Source organism: Hyla sarda, chromosome 3 (genome assembly GCF_029499605.1).
Source record: "Hyla sarda isolate aHylSar1 chromosome 3, aHylSar1.hap1, whole genome shotgun sequence".
NCBI classification, from domain to species: domain Eukaryota; kingdom Metazoa; phylum Chordata; class Amphibia; order Anura; family Hylidae; genus Hyla; species Hyla sarda.
In genome coordinates this window covers 64,879,668-64,901,484 of record NC_079191.1, presented here as the reverse complement: position 1 = coordinate 64,901,484, position 21,817 = coordinate 64,879,668, and the positions used below count along the sequence as shown (strand labels likewise).

General features: G+C 42.0%; 1 protein-coding gene across 5 annotated transcripts in view; it reads right to left on the bottom strand.

Annotated features, from left to right (window-relative positions):
* The window catches only part of KCNS3 (potassium voltage-gated channel modifier subfamily S member 3), a 137,590-nt gene that overhangs the window by 45,481 nt on the left and 70,292 nt on the right, over positions 1–21,817 (bottom strand). For 2 of the 5 annotated variants that reach the window (XM_056564252.1, XM_056564253.1), the window contains exon 2: positions 3,920–3,987. The exons of the other annotated variants lie outside the window; for them this stretch is intronic. The gene's annotated coding sequence lies outside the window, so the exon portion shown is untranslated. The remainder of the gene's footprint in view (positions 1–3,919; positions 3,988–21,817) is intronic. 5 annotated transcript variants of the gene reach the window in all.

Here is a 21,817-nt window from a genome sequence, read left to right as displayed (position 1 = left end):
TGATTTTTAGAAGTTGATGAGGAAAAAATGAAAATGCTAAAACGGAAAAACGCTGAGTCCTTAAGGGTTAATGTTATACAGTAACTAGAAGTATTATTGCAGTCTGTTTCAGTGGTCAGCAGCGGAAGACGCACTAAGCTAACAGGATCTATTAACCAGACCACTGAACATAAGTAGAATTGAACCCATCCACTTCCTAAGACCTCAAGGGAAGTTTAACTAGAATAAAATATTTTTCCTGTTTTTAGTTGTCTAAACCAGGGGTGCATCTTACAGTCCAAAAAATACGGTGCCCTAGCTCTATCCAGAATCTGCCTTGATTCTTCTGCACGTGTCCAGTACATTATATGTCCACATTAACCCCTCATCAGCAAATTGTTATCGGACACAGTTATCATAGTAATGTATTACACTTTATAAGAACAATTAATAAAAGGATGAGCGCTGAATGTGATGATGAGAAGTGACGACCACTCTAAATAATGAATCTGCTGATAATGATATTTGTCTTGTGATCGCGACTTCTATTTTGGGTTTGGAATTGTATTACAATGTAACCACTATAAATAATGGAGGGATCTAGATTACATGACCTTGTCTGTGGTACCAATTATGGTTTCTACTCTAAACATAAGCTTGTTGATGCATATTATCTGTGTATCATGTTTTATCTGAAAAGATCTTGCTTTAGTCACTACCATATATACTCGAGTATAAGCCGACCCGAATATAAGCCGAGGCCCATAATTTCACCCCAAAAACCCAGGAAATGTTATGGACTGTACTATAAGCCTAGGATGGGAAATACATTATCCCCCCATGTCATCATCCAGACCCCCATCATCATAACCCCCCCCCCCCCTTCATCATTACTGCCTGTCAATCCCTTCATCAGTATTCTTCAACCTGCAGACCTCCAGATGTTGCAAAACTACAACTCCCAGCATGCCCGGATAGCCATCGGCTGTGGCTGTCCGGGCATGCTGGGAGTTGTAGTTTTGAAACATCTGGAGGTCCGCAGGTTGAAGACCACTGCGGCCTTCACCATCATCCAGACACCCCCTTTAGTTTTCTACTCACCTCCCCTCGGTGGGTAGGAAGGGTGAGCTGGTCCGGGCCATCTAGGCTGCAGGGACCGTCCAGTGGGGAGGGTTAGTAGTTCCAGGCTGTCCATTTTCACCAGGGGGGCCCTCTTCTCCGTGCTTCGGGCCCGGCCCTGGACTAGTGACGTTGCCTTGACGACTACACACAGGGATGTTCATGCGCGTCGTCGTCAAGGCAACGTCACTAGTCCGGGGCCGGGCCCGAAGCACGGACAAGAGGGCCCCCCCCCCCCGGTGAAAGTGGACAGCCCGGAATGACTAACCCTCCCCACCGGACGTTCCCTGCAGCATAGATGGCCCGAACCCACCGAGGAGAGGTGAGTAGAAGACTTAAGGGGGTGTCTGGATGATGACGAAGGCCACAGTGGTCTTCAACCTGCGGACCTCCAGAGGTTTCAAAACTACAACTCCCAGCATGCCCGGACAGCCGATGGCTGTACGGGCATGCTGGGAGTTGTAGTTTTGCAACATCTGGAGGTCCGCAGGTTGAAGACCACTGAGAAGGGATTGACAGGCGGAGAGTTCACTCGAGTATAAGCCAAGGGGGCGTTTTCAGCACGAAAAATCGTGCTGAAAAACTCGGCTTATACTCGAGTATATACGGTACATAAAGGTATATTGCAGGGCCAGACATAACCCATTGATCACGTTGACTGGAAAACCAGACCTGTCAAATGCATTGCTTTCCTTGCCCTTTTACGTTTTTGGCATGAAGGGGCTGCCACCAAGTACCAATTGAATAGATCTAAATGTTGTTACCAATACATCAGGTTTCATCTCTTTTAGCAGAAGCAGTCACAGACCAATCCTGCCAGACAGTTAATGCATGCAGTTTCATAATCACAGTGCCGTGTCCTCATCCTGCAACAGGCCCATTTACACACTTTGGATTTGCCATAGAACCCAATCCATTAACAATTCCAAATCCATGCACGTGAATCGGGTTCCCACAAAGATTTTTGCCATCATTGGAAAGAAAAAAAATATGCTACAGGAATAAGGAGTGTGCCAAGGATTAGCCCTTTGAATAAAAATGTGTCACATATGGGCAGGGAACAGTGAAGCCCTTATACACCCACAGCCACTGTCCCTACCTATTGCCTATCCACCCTAAGTGATGGATCAACAACCACGATGACAAACCCTCCCTGTTAAGTGCTGGGGCCGCGTTTTCAAAAAAATTAAACACAAGAGTAGGAGGCGGTGAACAGCTGGAGGCACACAAACTAACAGAGTTACACTAAGACACACGCATGGTCAAATCAGTGTCAGTCCAGCCGAGGTCAATACCAGGAAATAGCGGAGCAGAGGAATTCAGAGCAAGAGAAGAGTCAAGGGAAAAGCCAAAGATCAATAAACAAGCAGGTATCCAGTAAGCAGGAGGTGTCAGCTAAGGTATAACCTTTCACATGCAATGAACTGATCACTACTTCTAGCTTATATAGGCAGGTGATCAGGGATACACCTTCCTAATAGGTAGCAGAGCTGAGAACCATACCCAGACCACACAGGTGAGCTCCAAGCAGATCCAGACCAACTAATGTAATTTAACTCTTTCTGCATAACACAATGGGGCTAATTCACAAGTAGCTCCGCACCTGTAAATCTGTGCAACATGTGCAACAGAAACCTAAGGGTTAGCCTTAGATTTTTGCCATGAAAATACATACTCCTATTGCCTACCTGAGGAAGGGGAGCAAGATAGCCCTGTTGTGTTATTAAAGGAAAACTGTCAGCCTGTTCACTCAACCCATCTAGGCTATAGCGTGGGTGAACAGTCCAACCAGGGGTTGTTCACTTACTTAAATATGTCCAAGAGGTCCTGAGATATGTCCTCCAGATGATCCTCTGCTAAATTCAGTGAATCGCACACAGGGGGCGGGGCTCTGGCCCCTCAATTTACATATTAATTGTCTGTGACTCCACATCCTACTGAAGTGGAGTCACAGACAATGAATATGTAAATTGAGTGGGCGGAGCCCCTCCCCTATATCCCAGTGAAGTGGAGTTTGTCAGCAGCTTACCCCTCCTCACTACATTAAGAGCACATGAATGCTCAGCCAAACATCATGTGTATGTGGGGATAAGCAGAGATAGCAAATGGGTGTACAAATGTTCAGCCAACAGCTATCACATGTGTGTGTGGGCTCCTCAATGCCAAGGGTCCTAGAGCTGCTGTATGGTAAATATGCCTTCATTTGTTTTAAAAGTCACATGACACATGAATTCCAGCTATTTTTTTTAAACTTTCCTATCTGGGGGGATCACATGACTGTGCACCTAACAACTGGGTGACACATGTAATCGTGGCTCAGGGAATTGTTAATATGTAGAAACAATGCTATAAACTGCGATTACATAGAAACTTTACAAAATCAGATATATTTTTTACTGTATTTTTCTTTGTATTCTTAAGTGTGACTTTGGCTCCATAGTATTATCACCTTCATCTGGAATCAAAAGGAAAGAATCCCAATCCCACCACATGTCAAATGTCTAGAATCTGTAACAACACTAAAAGCAACAACAATATAATACTATTTATCAGTGTGCATCTGTCTATAGAAAATACTGTCTGCATTTAAAAACATGAAGACAAAAAATCACTATAGTCCATTGTACCACTAAGGGGATACGACTGCTAAAGTATTCTTTTAGGCTATACCGCAGAAAATCCTCAGCAGAAAATCTGCAGTGTCTATGCACCAGAACAAATAAAAATCAAGTCTATCGGCTCAGTGTTTAACTCAGGATTCATGGTGTGCATTTAGCCTTAGTTTTTTTTAAGCAATTACTAAAATGAAAAATCCACTGACCTTTCTCATAATCTCTAATAGTCCCTGCCCCTCATCATCTGTCTCTCTGGGATGTCTCTTTCTTCTCCCTTTGAATACACATGGAGAGCTTATGTCCTTGTGTTGCCTTAACTGTATATTGCATGTTTTACTATTATATGTAATTTACATTACAAGAATCTCACACAAAAAAAACTTAATATAAAGAAAAAAATACCCATCAGAGTAAATGCAGCATCTATATAAATGCAGCTTTGGTATACTATTAACTACAAATAGTGTTCACAAAGGACCCTGGGGGAGATTTATCGAAACCTGTGGAAAAAAAACTGTTCCTTTGGGCAGGTTTTGATAAATCTCTCCATCCCCCCCCCCCCCCCCCCCCATACTTCTTATTTACTAAATATAAAAACAAAGATATAATTCTTAATTGAAAAAAACACTGTTAATATGACAGCTAACAATCCTACCAATACTGTACATCCTTAGTATAAATATACACTATCCATCAGGTGCCTAGACTGGCTACCTAGAAATGGACTAGCTGATTGTAAGCTGGATCAATGAAAGTTTGTTTTAAAAAGAAAACTCAGCCCCTCTCAACATGTTTCACCACGAGTGCAGTGGCATTGTCAAGGTAGCCTGCTGCCTCTTGACAAAGCTGCTGCAGTAGTCAATTAAGTTGATGGGTAGCATTACTTACTGTGTGGGGCACCAAGATAGCCACTATTTGTCATGAACCTGTCTGCCTCAGCTATCCTGTGTTCCGTGCGGTTCTGAGAGTCCTAGCGATCAGCCGCAGTGACATCAGAGCAGGCCGCCCAAACACAGAGCAAGGATGTCAGGCTTGGTGCTGGCATCCCAATGCTCTATGTGAACCAGTGTCTGCTAACCACAGATCAGTATGGATCAGTAGATCTAGCCTCACACCTGTTCCTGTACCTTATTACTGTGATCTAGACCTGACCCTTCTGCCTGAACTTTTGACCATTGCTTCTACCTGCTGTCTTAGACTCTGACGTGCCCTTCTGGATTGACCCTACTTTCATGAACTCTGATTCTAGTTCTATTTCCGTCTTCTGATTTTGACCCCTGGCGTGCTCTCTGACAGTTCTCTGGCCTCTGATTCTGTCTTTGTCATGTCTATATGGATGGTACCTGTCTTTCTGGCTACCCCAGTATAACATAAACTCCATGCACTTAGTCAGTGTAGGGACCATTGCCCAGTTGGGGGTCTCCAGTTAGGACAGATCATTCATGTAGGAAGAGGCAGTGGGGTGGTTTTAGACTAGGGCTGCACTGTACTCCCTATTCATTACACTATAATTGTGTGGATCATTATTATCATCTGGGGCACTGTTTTATTATTATACCTATAATTATAAGAACATTTGGGGCACTGTTTTAGTATTATACCTATAATTATAAGAACATTTGGGCCACTGTTTTATTATTATACCTATAATTATAAGAACATTTGGGGCAGCAGCAGGCACAGGATAGAACTGTTAAAGCATCAGCAGAATTCGAAGCTAGTGTAGAGGGTGAAGAACAGGTGCGAAGAGTGCTTGGCAGGCAGGGAGCCAAAGACATCTGCATGGGAAACTCTGCAGGGACAAGTAGTGGTTTGAAGAAGTCATCATGTCAGTCTGGGCTGGACAGAGAAGAAAAGGGAAAGTAAAACAACTCTAATCAATGAATATGTCACCTGTTGGTACTATATAGTCTACTATTGTATGGTCCCTGTATGGGGGAATATTGGTCTATCATATGTACCCACTGTTCCCCCATATAAAATTGGGGCTCGGCTGCATCCTGCTAAACTAAAGGTAATATAATTCTGGCTCCTGTAATGCTATAGTCATCCAGATTTAGTGTTACCACTTTGTGGATCCAAACTGACATTTACATCAATGTGCACTTTTATATTGGCAAAGCTGCCAATACAAATTTTGTCATGGTGTGGACAATGATGTGGGTAGTGATTTAAACCCCTATTATGTTCCTATAAAACAAGTATTGTATTTGCAGGCTTTGGGCATGCTACTGTACTTTAAGCAATAGCATAAAAAAAATGTAAAAAAAATAAGCTGTTTACTAAACTGACTTTTTTTTATCTAGTAAACATGTTTTCTGTATTTGGCTCCCAAATCCCTCTGTTCTGCTGCTCACTTATTCTAACAACAACCTACAGGTGTGGAAGACCACACAATAAATAGTGAATATACCCCAGTTAAAAATAATTTATGACAAGTATAATCATGTATAAAAGTAATTTTATTGAAATATATAGTTTAAAAAATACATATATGTATATCTGAAATCACAGAATCAATTCATAAACGGTAGTAAAAAAATATAGAATATATAAAAATATAAATATAAAAGTATAAGGTGGATGCTGGGGTGAGAGAGCCTGTATGCCAATAGAAATAAATAAGGAGATAAAATAGTTCTTTGAGAAGTCACAATGCTAGTAGTGAGCTGCAATTAATAGTTTATAAATCATAAATAAACTATAAATTGATATCTGCAGGGGTTGCATGCACAAGGTGAGGGGAAGGAGGGGGGAAGGGCGTCGTGCAAAATGTGCAAAAAAGATGTGCAATACTTGTGGAATTAAATTACCACGCAATGGCCGGTGAGGGCAACCAATTATATGTGATAAAATTATTGATTAATAACCAAGACAAAAAGCAAATGAATAAAACATAACACTCAAGTGAGTTACAACAAGTGCAAAGAATTAAAAATTAAAAAATTAATTAACCGTGCAAATGAAGTGGACAAGGACTTGAACACAGTGGCGTTGCGACCCGGGTGCGGGGGGTGCGGCCCGCACCGGGTGACACCAACCTAATGGGGTGACACCAAGACGCTCCGCAGCACCCACACCCCGTCCCCAGCTACACTGACACCCCTCTATGTGCCCGACCGGCCTCCCATCCGTCAGCACACCCCCCTGTGCTGTGTGTGCGGTGCGCCCGTCCGTTAGCGACCCCCCCCCCCTTTCAGTGCGCCCGTCTGTCATCACACCCCCCCCTCTCACCTTCACCAGTACTGTGCCCGGCCTCCGCTCCCACGTCTGCGCCGGCCTGACGTCACACCGCATGGCCGCGCAGGGAGACGTCAGTTACGTCACTCGCATTGCGCCCGGTGAGAAGGATCGCTGCGCTGGATGGGTGAGTGTGTATGTCTGTCTCTATCTATGTTTGTGTGTGTGACTCTGTGTGTGTGTGTGTGTGTGTGTGTGTGTGACTGTGTGTTTGTGTGACTCTCTGAGTGTGTGTGTGACTCTGTGTATTTGTGTGACTGTGTGTTTGTGTGACTCTGTGTGTGTGACTGTGTGACTCTGTGTGTCTGTCTGTGAGTGTGTCTCTCTGACTGTGTGTGTTTGTGTGTGTGTCTCTCTGTGTTGTATGTGTTTTTTTTTTTGGGTGTGTGCATGTGTGTGTGTGTGGGGAGACTTTGACGCATTGTGGGGAACCTGCAAGGAAACCTGCGGCCTAATGTGGGGAGTCTATGCTACCTAATGTGGGGAGTCTATGCTACCTAATGTGCGGAGTCTATGCTACCTAATGTGCGGAGTATATGCTACCTAATGTGCGGAGTCTATGCTACCTAATGTGCGGAGTATATGCTACCTAATGTGGGGAGTCTATGCTACCTAATGTGCGGAGTCTATGCTACCTAATGTGCGGAGTCTATGATACCTAATGTGCGGAGTCTATGCTACCTAATGTGGGGAGTCTATGCTAGCTAATGTGGGGAATCTGTGCTACCGAATGTGGGGAAACTACTACCTAATGTGGGGAATCTGTGCTAACTAATATGGGGAAATTGCTACCTAATGTGGGGTAACTGGTACCTACCTAATGTGGGGAAACTGGTACCAAATGTGGGGAATCTATGCTGCCTAATGTGGGGAAAAGATGCTACCTAATGTGGGGAAAAGATGCTACCTAATGTGGGGAAACTGCTACCTACCTAATGTGGGGGAACTGCTGCCTACCTTATGCGCACCCCCCCTGGCAGTAGCACCCTCATCATCCGCCAGCAACTACACCCCCCCCCCCCCAGCAGCACCTCCATCAGCAGATCCTGATGGTGGATGATGGCGGTGCTCCTGCCAGGAGGATGATCCTGCCGATGGATGATGGGGGTGATACTGCCAGGGGGGATGGCCAGTAGCACCCTCATCATCCTTCAGCAACACCCCCCCCCCAGTAGTAGCACCCCGATCATCCACTAGCAACACCACCAATACCCCCCTCCCGTGGTAATAGCATCAGCTAACGGATGTTGAGGGGTGTAACTGCGGTTGTGGTATTATATTCAGAGGGTGCACTGTATGGCAACGTTATATTCAGAGGGCGCAGTTTGTGGTAGTATTATATTCAGAGGGCACAGTGGGTGGTAGTATTATATTCAGAGGGCGCAGTTTGTGGTAGTATTATTAGAGATGAGCGAACTTACAGTAAATTCGATTCGTCACAAACTTGTCAGCTCAGCAGTTGATGACTTATCCTGCGTAAATTAGTTCAGCCTTCAGGTGCTCCGGTGGGCTGGAAAAGGTGGATACATTCATAGGAAAGATTCTCCTAGGACAATATCCACCTTTTCCAGCCCACGGGAGCACCTGAAAGCTGAACTAATTTATGCAGGAAAATTCATCAACTGCTGAGCCGAGAAGTTTGTGACGAGTTGAATTTACTGTAGTTTGCTCATCTCTAAGTATTATATTCAGAGGGCGCAGTGGGTGGTAGTAATATATTCAGAGTGTACAGTATGTGTTGGTATTATATTCAGAGTGTACAGTATGTGTTGGTATTATATTCAGGGGTACAGTATGTGGCAGAGTTATATTCAGAGGGTACAGTATATGGTAGTATTATATTCAGAGGGTACAGTATGTGATAGTATTATATTCAGGGGTACAGTATGTGGCAGATTTATATTCAGAGGGTACAGTATGTGATGGTATTATATTCAGAATGTACAGTGTGTGGTAGTATTATATTCAGTGGGTATGGTGTATGGAAGGTTTATAATCAAAGAGTATAGTGTATAGTAGTATTATATTTAGAGGATACAGTGTCTGGCAGGTTTATAATAATAATTGTTTTCATATAGAGGATGAGAATGCGCTGACATAGTGAGGAGACGTCTGGGCGTCACATTCTACAGACAGAAGTTTTAGCTGGACCAGGCGGTATGTACCATCTGAATTAGATAAGGGAAGACTATAGAGAAGACGTCACTGATATCATTGTGTATTCTCCTCTCTATGTCCTATCAGAGCTGTAGTCGCTTGTCAGTTCTACAGTTATGGTCAGTGAAACTACAACTCCCAGCATAACCTCACCACTGCATAAAGGGGTACTCTACTGGAAAACATTTTTTTTAAATCAACTGGTGCTACAAAGTTAAACAGATTTGTAAATTACTTCTATTTAAAAATCTTAATCCTTCCAGTACTTATTAGCTGCTGTATAAGCGATTCACAGGAAGTTATTTTCTTTTTTAATTTATTTTCTGTCTGACCACAGTGCTCGGTGCTGACACCTCTGTCCATGTCAAGAACTGTCCATAGTAGGAGCAAATCCCCATAGCAAACCTCTCCTGCTCTGGACAGTTCCTGACATGGACAGAGGTGTCAGCAAATAGCACTGTGGTCAGATTGGAAAGAACTACGCAACTTCCTGTGGAGCATACACCAGCTTATAAGTACTGTAAGTATTAAGATTTTAAATAGAAGTAATTTAAAAATCTGTTTAACTTTCTGGCACCAGTTGATATAAAAGTAAATGTTTTCCAGTGGAGGACCCCTTTAAGTAATTCTGGGAGCTGTATATTTAAATGGTGAAAACTTCTTTAACACTTTCCCATTCTGTGGCAACTGGTATATCTGATTATTATACTGGAATTTCTCACAATGCGCTACAACAGTGGTGTCTGTCACAAAAGGCTAAAAACTTACTGGGGGGAGGGGGGAGGTATGGGGGTGACACCATTTTCTACCGCACCGGGTGACACCAACCCTAGCAACGCCACTGTTTGAACATGCAGCCTAAAGAAGGGGAAATAATATCACCTGGGTCACACAGTATAGTGCTGATAATAAGCAATAACAACCAACAGGCAATGGGCAGCAATAGTATAGATAGCAGCAGATAGACAGCAGCAAGTTTAGGTGGTGACTAGCAACAAAGAATAATATGCAGGAAAGAAACGGTTTAGTATAAAGCTGGCACAGGACTCACCCCAATCCACCTCCACAACTCCGACGCGTTTCGCCGGAAGCGGCTTTGTCAAGGAGTGCTCACTTATTCTGACATCCACTACTCAGAAAGGGGTGTGTCCGAGGCAAGCACTGAGCCTGTCCTTACTCATATTCCCTTCCTCCCTGAGTATGCTGTGCTGTGCTGGGTCTCTTCATCCAGTCACTGCAGGCTGCTCTGTAACACCTCCCTCCCCTTTGTTTTCAGGAAGGAGTCAGATAGACAGGACAGGAGTGAGCACAGAGGAGTACTAGTCCCGCCCTCACTTCATGGACTTTGTTCCAGCCTTTGGCCATTGCTTCAGCTGGGATAAAAATGATACTGCAGGATTATGTTCTGGATGGAATGGGGACCTCTGGTGGTCTTTTTTTATGAGCCATGATTTCTATAAAATGAAGATAACATTTTCATCAAGTATTGTAGAAAGAATAATGTTTTGCAAAGATGTATAACACAAAAAAAGTGTTTTATTCTTAAATCACACACTTTTAACGTGTAAATGACATCCGTTTACTGTAGAGTTCTTTTTCCCAACCCCCCCCCCCCCCCCCCCCATGGATCTGATCACTTTCCAATTTCCTTTCTGAACTGTGCTTTCCCACAATCCTCCTTATTTATATATGCAGTGTAGACAGACTAAGCCAGTTGTCTTAAACTGTGGCCCTCCAGATGTTGCAAAACTTCAACTCCCAGCATGTGGGGACAGCCAACGGCCCCCATACCTAGGGGCCCCCATACCATCCAGGACATAATTCTGTCCGGCTGCAGCATCATTTTTGTTCCAGATGGAGAACAGGCTGGGACACAGGCTGGGACAATTTACAGAGCAGCCAGCAGTGATTGGATAAAGAGACCCAGCACAGCACAGCAAACTCAGGGAGTAAGTAAATACATTGTAAGGACAGGCTCAGTGCTTGCCTCGGACATGCCCCTTTCTGAGTAGTGGATGTCAAAATGAGTGAGCAGCAAAACAGAGGGATTTGGGAGCCAAATACAGAAGCTAGACATATAAACAAGACATGTGAAGTATTGCAGTTGAGTCGAATATGTGTGACCACTTTAGTGGGCAGCAAGTTATCAAAATAAAGCAGACGAATAGGGGGTTAGGTAGTGTGGCCCTGATTTACTATTGCAAACCCAACATGTTTTGTCAAGTTGTGCGCCAGATTCTGTCGCATTGCGCCAGAATTTGCGCCAGAATTTGCCCCAGAATAAAAAATAAAAAAACAGGCTAACTCTCCGTTTTACAGAGAAAACCCGGAAAAGGGGCATGGCCTCTGCGGAAAAGTGGGCGTGGTCACAGAAAAAGGGCGTTTCCCAAAATTTTCACAAAAAAAACACATATTTACTAAGGTTTCCACAGAAAATGTGGTGGATTTGAGCTGAGGAAAACCCGACAGATCAGAGCATGTGTAAAAAAGCAAAGTGTAGGGAAAGTTGAAAATGTAGGGAAACCTTAGTAAATACCGTGGAAAATAAATTGTAGGGAATTAAAACCCACAAAGAAACCTACACTCCACTCTTAGTAAATCAGGGCATGTATGTATATATTGTATCTGATATAGCACATTTTTAGAAATGTACATGTACATTAGAAATGAGTTTCAATTGACCTAATGCATCAATTTCGATGAGACGACCCCCTTCTAACCATTTTGCAGTACAGCATGATTTAGTGGATGATGGCATTGATATATATGCCATGTAGATAAGTTCTTACAAAGGCAGAACTACAGCTCAGAATGTTTGTAGTCATTAGCATTCTGCCCAGATAAGACACAAGGTGCAATGAAGAAAGGTTCAATACTTGGCTAAAATCACAGCGTCATTACGCAGCACTAGTAATCTCTGCTGACAGCTCCAATCTTTACCAATTTACAATAATTGCTATATCTAAGCAGTTCTCAGTATTGAAGTGTAAAGGATCACTAGCTTCTCGCACACTGATAGAAATGATGACCTTTCAGGCTTTCTTTTAGATTTTTTTGTTTTTTGTTTTCTCATTCAGCCCTAAATGCCATGGAGAATTGATACATTAGTGGCCAACATAACAATTCAGGACTTGTCTGCAATGCAACAGTATTCGGTGGCGATAAGATATATGCAACCCTAAATACCTTAAAGGAAATGTGTCATCAAAAAATTACTTATTATTTCAATCAAGTTTTTATGTTAACCATATTTTCTAAGAATTTTTGGTGATTTTTTTTATTTTTTTTTCCCATTTTACTATTTATATTTTTAAATAATCCTTTTTTTCAGACCTGGTCACTAGGCCTGATATTATGCTGTGACCTGTTCTGTACACATCACCTTCTAGATGTATCCACCTTATCAGCATACAGAGAATTACAGTGAAAGGTGACACCGGTGTATAATTAACAGAGATACACTCTATAGCTGTTTCTCACAGGTCAGTCTCCTCCTCCCTGAAGAATGATCTCTGCAATGGTCACAGAGTATGCCCAGACACCTTTCCCATTCATATCAATGGGCCAGCTCCTGTCTATTGTTGCCTATGTCCATGGGACTTCATGTAAAGCAAAAAAAAATATATAGATGATACATTCACTTTAAGGGTGAGGTTCTATATTTTAAGACCTGCAATGATGACCATTATGCCTGCCTTCCTGATGGTCTAAAGTAGGGAAGAGGTTATTGCTTTGTCCCTGGTTGTCTAAGGTAGTGGTAGGGATAATATCTGCCATACTGGCAATCTAGAGTTGCAGAGGGGTTAATGCCAGCATCCCTGGTGATCTAAAACATAGGTTTTAGGAGTTTAATATTGATGGGCTATCCAGAATAGGGCATCAGATTAGTGGGGGACCAATTTCCAGCACCCACACCTAGCAGATGACTGAAGAGTCTGCTTCATTTACCAGACACATACCATATTTGTTCTGGTGGTGGAGCATAGTACAGTAGCTAAGTCCTATTCACATAATCTTGTCTCAACATTTGACATTGAGATGTTTAACCCCCTTGATGTCGGAGTTAGTAGAGGATGCAGCATTAATGTGCTTAGATGCAACATGCTGGTCCATTTCAGCCTCAATGGCTTGCCACGACAATCAGGACCTTCCGGCTAGCCATGATTATACTCCAATTAAATAGATAATGGCACAGTACACTGCAATATAGAGTATTGCAGTGTACTTTACAAGCCTTTTACAAAAACTCTGACTGACACTGAAGTTTTTTTGGGCCTCCTTCCCTGTTAAAGGGACCAGCAGCTCTAAATTTAGTTTGAGGAAAAGAAAAATAAACATAAATATTTGTGATTTTACCTACAAATTCTTTAATAAGGGTATCCTTTTGGTATGTACATTCAAAAAAGAAAAGATGCCATGTACATGTTTCCTTCTGCCAAATTTAGGGCTCCATAAACAACTGCAATATTGTATAAAAAGTCCTGGTCCTTGTTTTGATGAGTAGGGTACAATATTACATAAGCTAGTAGGGATAGTGTCTACGGTTGCACCATGTATTAGCTGGTTTTGGTGCATCTAATGCCTCCTATTGGTGGTAGCTAACTTGCAAGTTAATGCTTGACCACATACATAGCCTTAATACATAACTGGGGATTATTTGGGAGAAGATTCTGGTTTCACATATGATCTGTAGTCAAGATTTTAAGGGGTTCTCCGGTGGAAAACCATTTTTTTTATCAACTGGTGCCAGAAAGTGAACCAGATTTGTAAATTACTTCTATTTAAAAATCCTAATCCTTCCAGTACTTATCAGCTGCTGTATGCTCCAGAAGAATTTCTTTTCTTTTTAATTTATTTTTTGTCTGACCACAGTGCTCTCTGCTGACAAATCTGTCCATGTCAGGAACTGTCCAGAGAAGGAACAAATCCCCATAGCAAACCTCTCCTGCTCTGGACAGTTCCTGACATGGACAGAGGTGTCAGCAGAGAGCACTGTGGTCAAACAGGAAAGAAATACAAAAAGAAAAGAATTTCTCTGGATCATAATTTCCAAATCTGTTTAACTTTCTGGAGCCAGTTAATTAAAAATATATATATATTACACCAAAGTACCCCTTTAAAGCTAATTATGGCTTATCTTTTTTTTATACATTTACATTAGCAATTAATGTAAATACATTTTTATTTTGTCAAAAATCCAGAAAAAAACTATTTCACTGCAGCATGTATTTATTATTTTATTTTTACTGTATACAACAATCATAATTCATATAACTTTTTTTTAAATTCCATCCAAAAATATTGCCACTTTCAAAAACTTTTGAAATGTTGTAAACACATGCAAATCTATTGATCTCCGCGCAGCCGGCATTCTGAACTAACAGTGTGTTACTGTGGCAGTGGTCAGGATGTCATGGCGCGCCCTCTCGTGATGTCAGGGCACGCCCCCTCCATGCATGTTTATGGGAGGGGATGTGACGGCCTTCCCACCCCTACCATAGACATGAATGGAGGGGGAGTGGCGTGAAACAACCACTGCAACCGGAACCCATCGTCGAACACAACAATTTAACCTTAGGAGGGTTAAGAAAAACCTCCCCCCAGGGTTGTAGTACCGTCACATGTCAATGGCCAATTTTGAGAAGAGTTGTCAAAACCAAGACGGACTCCTATAGTAAGTCTATGGGCCTGTCTCTGGGCTGGACTAGGACCAAAAATAGGCCTGGGCATTTTAGACTAAGCACCCCATTTTTTATTTTTAACAAACCAAATTTCAAATAATAACAAATATAATATAATGATTTTGCATTGTCTGTTCTATTTAGCATGTTTGGCATTGTCATTTATTATATTGGAGTATAAAACAGGATGTAACTCAGAATCGGTACAGGAAAAGTCATTTAATGTATGTACACAGTGACTCTACCAGAAGAATAGTGAGTACAGTTCTGGAGTATACTACAGAATATAACTCAGAATATAACTTCCGATCAGCTAGGACACACGAGGAGGGTCCCTTACCTGCCTCCTCCATCTCGTAATGATTTTTTATTTTTTTTTGCCGTAGCTTTTTGGGTAAAATGATTGATGTCATTGCAAATTAGAATTGGTGGCGCAAAAAATAGGCCATATGGATTTTTAGGTGAAAAATTGAAAGGGTTAAGATTTTAAAAAAAGGTAAGGAGGAAAAAAACAAAAGTGCAAAAACGGAAAAACGCTATGTCCTTAAGGGGTTAAGGAGTAAGGAGATGTACCTGAGCCACACATTGTACACTGCTAAAGCCAACAGACTTCTTTAGGCATAGGTGCAAGGCTCTTAAAGTGGTAGTCGTGGCTCTGAAAGTGGCAATCACTTTCCGTGGCTCCTGGGTGTTAACAGCATATGGACATTCTGACCCACTTTTGCCCAGTGTGCCTGATGGCGAGCCCAGCCCTCACCTGTCTTCTATCAAGTGCACAAAGCAGGTAGAAGAAGCACTATTTTAACTGCGTATGGCGCAGACCCAGTAGTCGAGTGGTTCAGGGATCGGAGCAGCTCCCCATGACAAGATCGTGGTTAGCCAATTCATTGTCATAGCAAGCCAAGGCCTTGGTGGTTGCTGTAACAAACCTGTTCTTCCAGTCTGCCATAGGTAGGCTGTACTAGCAGATCACAGATAATTATGTTCAATGCATTTCAAATTAAATAAGCAATTGAATATTTGCTGATATAAGTCCCCTAGTTCCTGGCTTCTCCTGCCTGATTCTAGCAGCTGGAGGTGGTAAGGGAAGCTGAAAGCAGTTATGCAATTTGTGTAATCCCATTGACTTTGATGGGCGTTTCACAAACAATGTAGCCCGTGAGCGACGCTGTTTATGTAACTCCCACAGTCATGTAAATAGAGTAAACCACAGGGCTACGCCGTTTGCTCAACTCCCATTAAGGTCAATGCGAGCTATGTAAACGTCCCTGCTTCGGCTGCTTTTGGCTTTCCTGACCACCTTCAGCCATTGTAAATAGGCCGGAGCAGCTGGTAAAGCCTGAAATAAGGAAAAGGGACACCTTTAAATCGTGTAAAAAAAAAAAATCCCCTTAAAATAAAAACTCAAATCAGCCCGCATTTTTCATTTTTTTACCTAAAATTATTGAAAAATAACAAAAAAAAACATAAACATTTAATATCGTAAAATGTCTGATTGATAAAAAAAAAAGAAAAAAAAACACGAGTGGCAAAAAATTTTAAAAAAATATCAAATTCCAGAATTGTGTTTTTTATTGGTCACATACCACAAAACAATTAACAAGGAAACAATCAAAAAGTCCAATAAAAAAATGGCACCAATAAAAAGTACAGATTATTACGCAAATGAAGAGTATATAGAGTTATAGAGGGAGATTTATCAAAACCTGTCCAGAGTAAAATTTGCTGAGTTGCTCATAGCAACCAATCAGATAACTGAAAAATGAAAGGGATCAGATTGGTTGCTATGAGCAACTCCACAACTTTTCCTCTGGACAGGTTTTGATAAATCACCCCCATAGTGTCAGGAAAGAGTGACTTTTTAAGGTTTAAGGTTTTTTTTAAGTAGTAAAACATGATGGATACTGTACAAATTGTAATCTTACCAAACTGAGAAATACAGAAGACGTCTATTTTACCGTACAGTGAATAGTGTAAAAATTATAATCCGAATACTTTATGGTAACACAAAGTATGTTTTAACAAAAGTACAACTGGTCATTAGGCTCTGTAAATAATAAAAAAGGAGAGAGAGGAAAAAAACATAACCCCAAAAATGTAAATTTCTGGCGTTATTAACCTGATAACGACCATGGACGTCTATGCTTGTCCAATGGCCATTACCGGGGTATGACGCGGGCTCCCGACTCGAGCCCGCGCCATAACGGCTGGCCCCCAGCTGATTCTTGATTCTAAAGGTGCCTGTATCCCGTCCCTGGTGGTCCAGTGGGGTGGATCGCCCCCCCCCCCAGCGCGATCGTGGGGGAGCGATCCACTACTGAGGTAGCCTGAGGGCTTACCTCTCCTGCTGTGGCGGCTCCGGGGCTCTGAATGATTCAGCCTGGCAGGGCCAGGCTTTATCAATCGAGCGCAGAACACACAGATCATTGTGGTTTTATGAAACCACAATGATCTGTATGAGGAATCTAATGATTCCTCCTAAAAGGGGACTAAAAGTGTAAAAAAAAAAGTTTAAAAAAAGTTTAAAAACACACACATTAACCCCTTCCTTATTAAAAGTTTAAATCACCCCCCTTTTCCCAAATTCCATATTAAAAATATGTAGCCATAATAAAAATACACATATGTGGTATTGCCACGTGAGTAAATGTCTGAACTATAAAAATATATCATTACTTTAACTGCACGGTCAATGGCATACACGCAAAAAAATTCCAAAGTCCAAAATAGCGTATTTTTGGTCACTTTTCATACCATAAAAAAAGGAATAAAAAGCGATCAAGAGGTCCGATCAAAATAAAAATAAAACTTCAGATCACGGTGCAAAAAATTAGCCCCAAACCACCCCGTAAGCGGGAAAATAAAATTGTTATAGGGGTCAGAAGAGGACAATTTTAAATGTATACATTTTCGTGCATGTAGTTATGATTTTTTCCAGAAGTACGACGAAATCAAACCTATATAAGTTGGGTATCATTTTAATTCTATGGACCTACAGAATAAAGATAAAGTATAATTTTTACCGAAAAATGTACAGCATAGAAACAGAAGCCCCCAAAATTAACAAAATTGTGTTTTTTCTTCAATTTTGTCGCACAATGATTTTTTTTCCCGTTTCGCCGTAAATTTCTCTGTAAAATGACTGATGTCATTACAAATTAGAATTGGTGGCACAAAAAATAAGCCCTCATATGGATTTTTAGGTGCAAAATTGAAAGGGTTATGATTTTTAAAAGGTAAGGAGGAAAAAACGAAAGTGTAAAAAAAGAAAAATGCTTGGTCCTTAACCCCTTAAGGACCGGAGGTTTTTCCGTTTTTGCATTTTCGTTTTTTGCTCCTTGCCTTTAAAAAATCATAACTCTTTCAAATTTACACCTAAAAATCCATATGATGGCTTATTTTTTGCGCCACCAATTCTACTTTGTAATGACGTCAGTCATTTTGCCCAAAAATGTATGGTGAAGCGGGAAAAAAAATCATTGTGCGACAAAATTGAAAAAAAAAACGCTGTTTTGTAACTTTTGGGGGCTTCCGTTTCTACGTAGTACATTTTTCGGTAAAAATGACACCTGATATGTATTCTGTAGGTCCATACGATTAAAATGATACCCTACTTATATAGGTTTGATTTTGTCGGACTTTTGGAAAAAATCATAACTACATGCAGGAAAATTAATACGTTTAAAATTGTCATCTTCTGACCCCTATAACTTTTTTATTTTTCCGTGTATGGGGCGGTATGAGGGCTCATTTTTTGCGCCGTGATCTGAAGTTTTTAACGGTACCATTTTTGCATTGATAGGACTTATTGATCACTTTTTATTCATTTTTAAATGATATAAAAAGTGACCAAAAATGCACTATTTTGGACTTTGGAATTTTTTTGTGCGCACGCCATTGACCGAGCGGTTTAATTAATGATAAATTTTTATAATTCGGACATTTCCGCACGCGGTGATACCACATATGTTTATTTTTATTTTTATTTACACTGTGTTTTTTTTTTTATTGGAAAAGGGGGGTGATTCAAACTTTTAATAGGGGAGGAGTTAAATGATCTTTATTCACTTTTTTTTTTCACTTTTTTTTTGCAGTGTTATAGGTCCCATAGGGACCTATAACACTGCACACACTGATCTTCTATGTTGATCACTGGTTTCTCATAAGAAACCAGTGATCAACGATTCTGCCGCATGACTGCTCATGCCTGGATCTCAGGCACTGAGCAGTCATTCGGCGATCGGACAGCGAGGAGGCAGGAAGGGGCCCTCCCGCTCTCCTGTCAGCTGTTCGGGATGCCGCGATTAGCCGCGGCTATCCCGAACAGCCCGACTGAGCTAGCCGGGAACTTTCACTTTCACTTTTAGCCGCACGGCTCAGCTTTGAGCGCGCGGCTAAAGGGTTAATAGCGCGCGGCGCCGCGATCGGCGCTGCGCGCTATTAGAGGCGGGTCCCGGCTTCACTATGACGCCGGGCCCGCCATGATATGACGCGGGGTTACTGTGTAACCCCGCGTTATATCAGAAGAGCAGGACCAATGACGTACCGGTACGTCATTGGTCCTTAAGGGGTTAAGGGGTTAAAGAAGTATTCCTGGATTATTATTTTTATTATTTTTTTACTGTGCTGCAGGGGCTGTAAAGTTAGTGTAGTTTATAATATAGTGTCTGTACCTGTGTGTGATGGCTGGTCTCTTATGTCATCTTTGCCCTGATGTTAATTTTTAGCAGCATACAAAATGAGTGTTGTCTCAGGCCTTTCCCAGGTTGTAGTGCAGCCCGACATTACATGACTAATCAGGCGTTGAAAGGGAGCCTGTCTGTGCTTCAATGGGTGCAGCGACCACTGGTTGGGAGGGAGATTATTCTCCACAGGGCTGCAGGAAATTGTAGTTTAAAGCACAGCACACATGACAGGAAGTCCCTTCCCATCTAGAAACAAGGATCCTGGGGATTGAAGATGGAGGGAGGGCAGAGAAACAAGAAATAGAAGAATGATGGGGGGACACAGGACACGGCCATGTACCACCAACACAAGCACTGATCCTTGGTAAGCATGTCCATTACTGGCTGACAGGTAATTAGTAAAGTCACCTTATGTTGGAAAACCTTTAATGTAGTGTTACACTGTAGATATATAAATATGCCAGTATATTACCCTGTGTACTAAGTATACCCTAGGATTATACAGCTCTGGGGTCCATTAATGGCCCAATCAAACTGTGGACCTCGATCACATCACAGGCATTGGGATCAGAGGGGGGCATCCCTATCAGTCCTTACAGCCATGATCAGCATTGGTTATGGGCATTCAAAGGGTTAAACAGCAATCAGAGTGGCACTGAGTAGGCTGAAACTCCATATAACAAATTAAGGTGGGCAGCAGAGTGAGGTGGGATTGTTTATCATATCATAAGTGACTAGCAGTCTGGTACAATGAGGAAAGCTGCCAGAATCGTAGCTGAAACCCACGTCTTCTACTTACATGCTTCAACAACAGTATTAAGTGTAGGGGAAGATGGTGTTAACCCCTTAGTGTTCATGATGCCAGGGCATGGTTTGCCAAAGGTAATCCCGTTACTCCTAGGTTAGGCAGGGGTAAATAATAGTCCAAGGCCAAGTTAAGGTTAATGGTAGGTTTACTGAAGTTGAACAAGTCTTCCACTCTTTACAGGGTAGTAAGGTTCCCAGAGAGGTGACCAGTAACATGAGGGACCTCGCAGCTTGCTGGGACTTGCAGTGACTTCACATACTCTAGCACAGCCCCGCTGACTATAACTGACTTGAGTTGACTGAAGATAGTGACAGCAGACAAAGATGACTTGACTTACAGATCGGTGGCTGCAATTTAGGCTTGCGGCCTCCAGATGTACTGGACACAGGCTCTGAGACATCTGGACTTGACTTGACCTCAGCAGAAAGTGAAACAAGAGAGATATGGTAGTACCTCCCCCTCTTATAAAGGGGTGCTGATCAAGGAGCCCATAGGCCAACTGCGGGTCACCTAGTGCTCTCTGGGTAACAAAACATATGGCTTGAACATGTGACAACCCTTATCATGTGACTAACAATCATGTGACCATATCAAAGGTCCTTTACCCTTAATATATAACTTATACACATTATGGGAGAACACTGCAGGTGAGCCCTGAGGACGTACAGGGACTAAACCATACAGGAATGTAGGATCATATCTCATATTGGGACATCACAAACCCCCCTACTTAAGCAAAGTCGCCCTCGACGTCCGTCCTGGAAAACTTTGAAGAGCGAAACGGCCACATGCAGTCCTGGGGCATTGCAATTAAGGTCCATATCCAGGCTGTTTGTGGACAAGAACTGATAATAATAGAGTCTCTGTATCAATGTCCATACATGCTCTGTTAGATTTGTGTAACTGAAAATAACCATGGTATTACTGGAGATTAAGGACTATGTATAATAATGACAACATACCTATGACTATAGTATAAACATGACTTATGGACTATGACTATGCATTTTATGACATTCGACTATGCATTATACATATTACATTTGACCATACATATAACACTTTATACATGACTAGACATGACGCTGGTGGATTGGGTTGCCGGAGGCTCTCTGCACAATGCCTTGGTTACTGGGGTCCCTTGGCATTACACACTTATCCCCAGAACACTAGATATATTTAGACATTTATTAGATAACATTTGACATTTGTAACCTCTGACTTTTGAATTACGTGTGTTTGTGGGATTAGGAATAGCTTCTGGCCAGCAAAGTATCCTGAACACGTGGACATGTGGATTGGTATGGACTGTGTAGTTGTGAGTGTTACAGCCCTAATGTACAGTGGATATGTGGACATGACTTTATTCGTACTTGTAAACTATGTGTAGTACACAATTTTACTCTTTACTGTACATGATGCTAGTCCTTAGATCTTGCGGGTAACTGACCTTGGGTAGACCATTAGGATCTACGCAGCACCACCTCTTGCAACTCAGGAACACTCTCCTCTTTGGGAGCTCTTGTTAGGGTT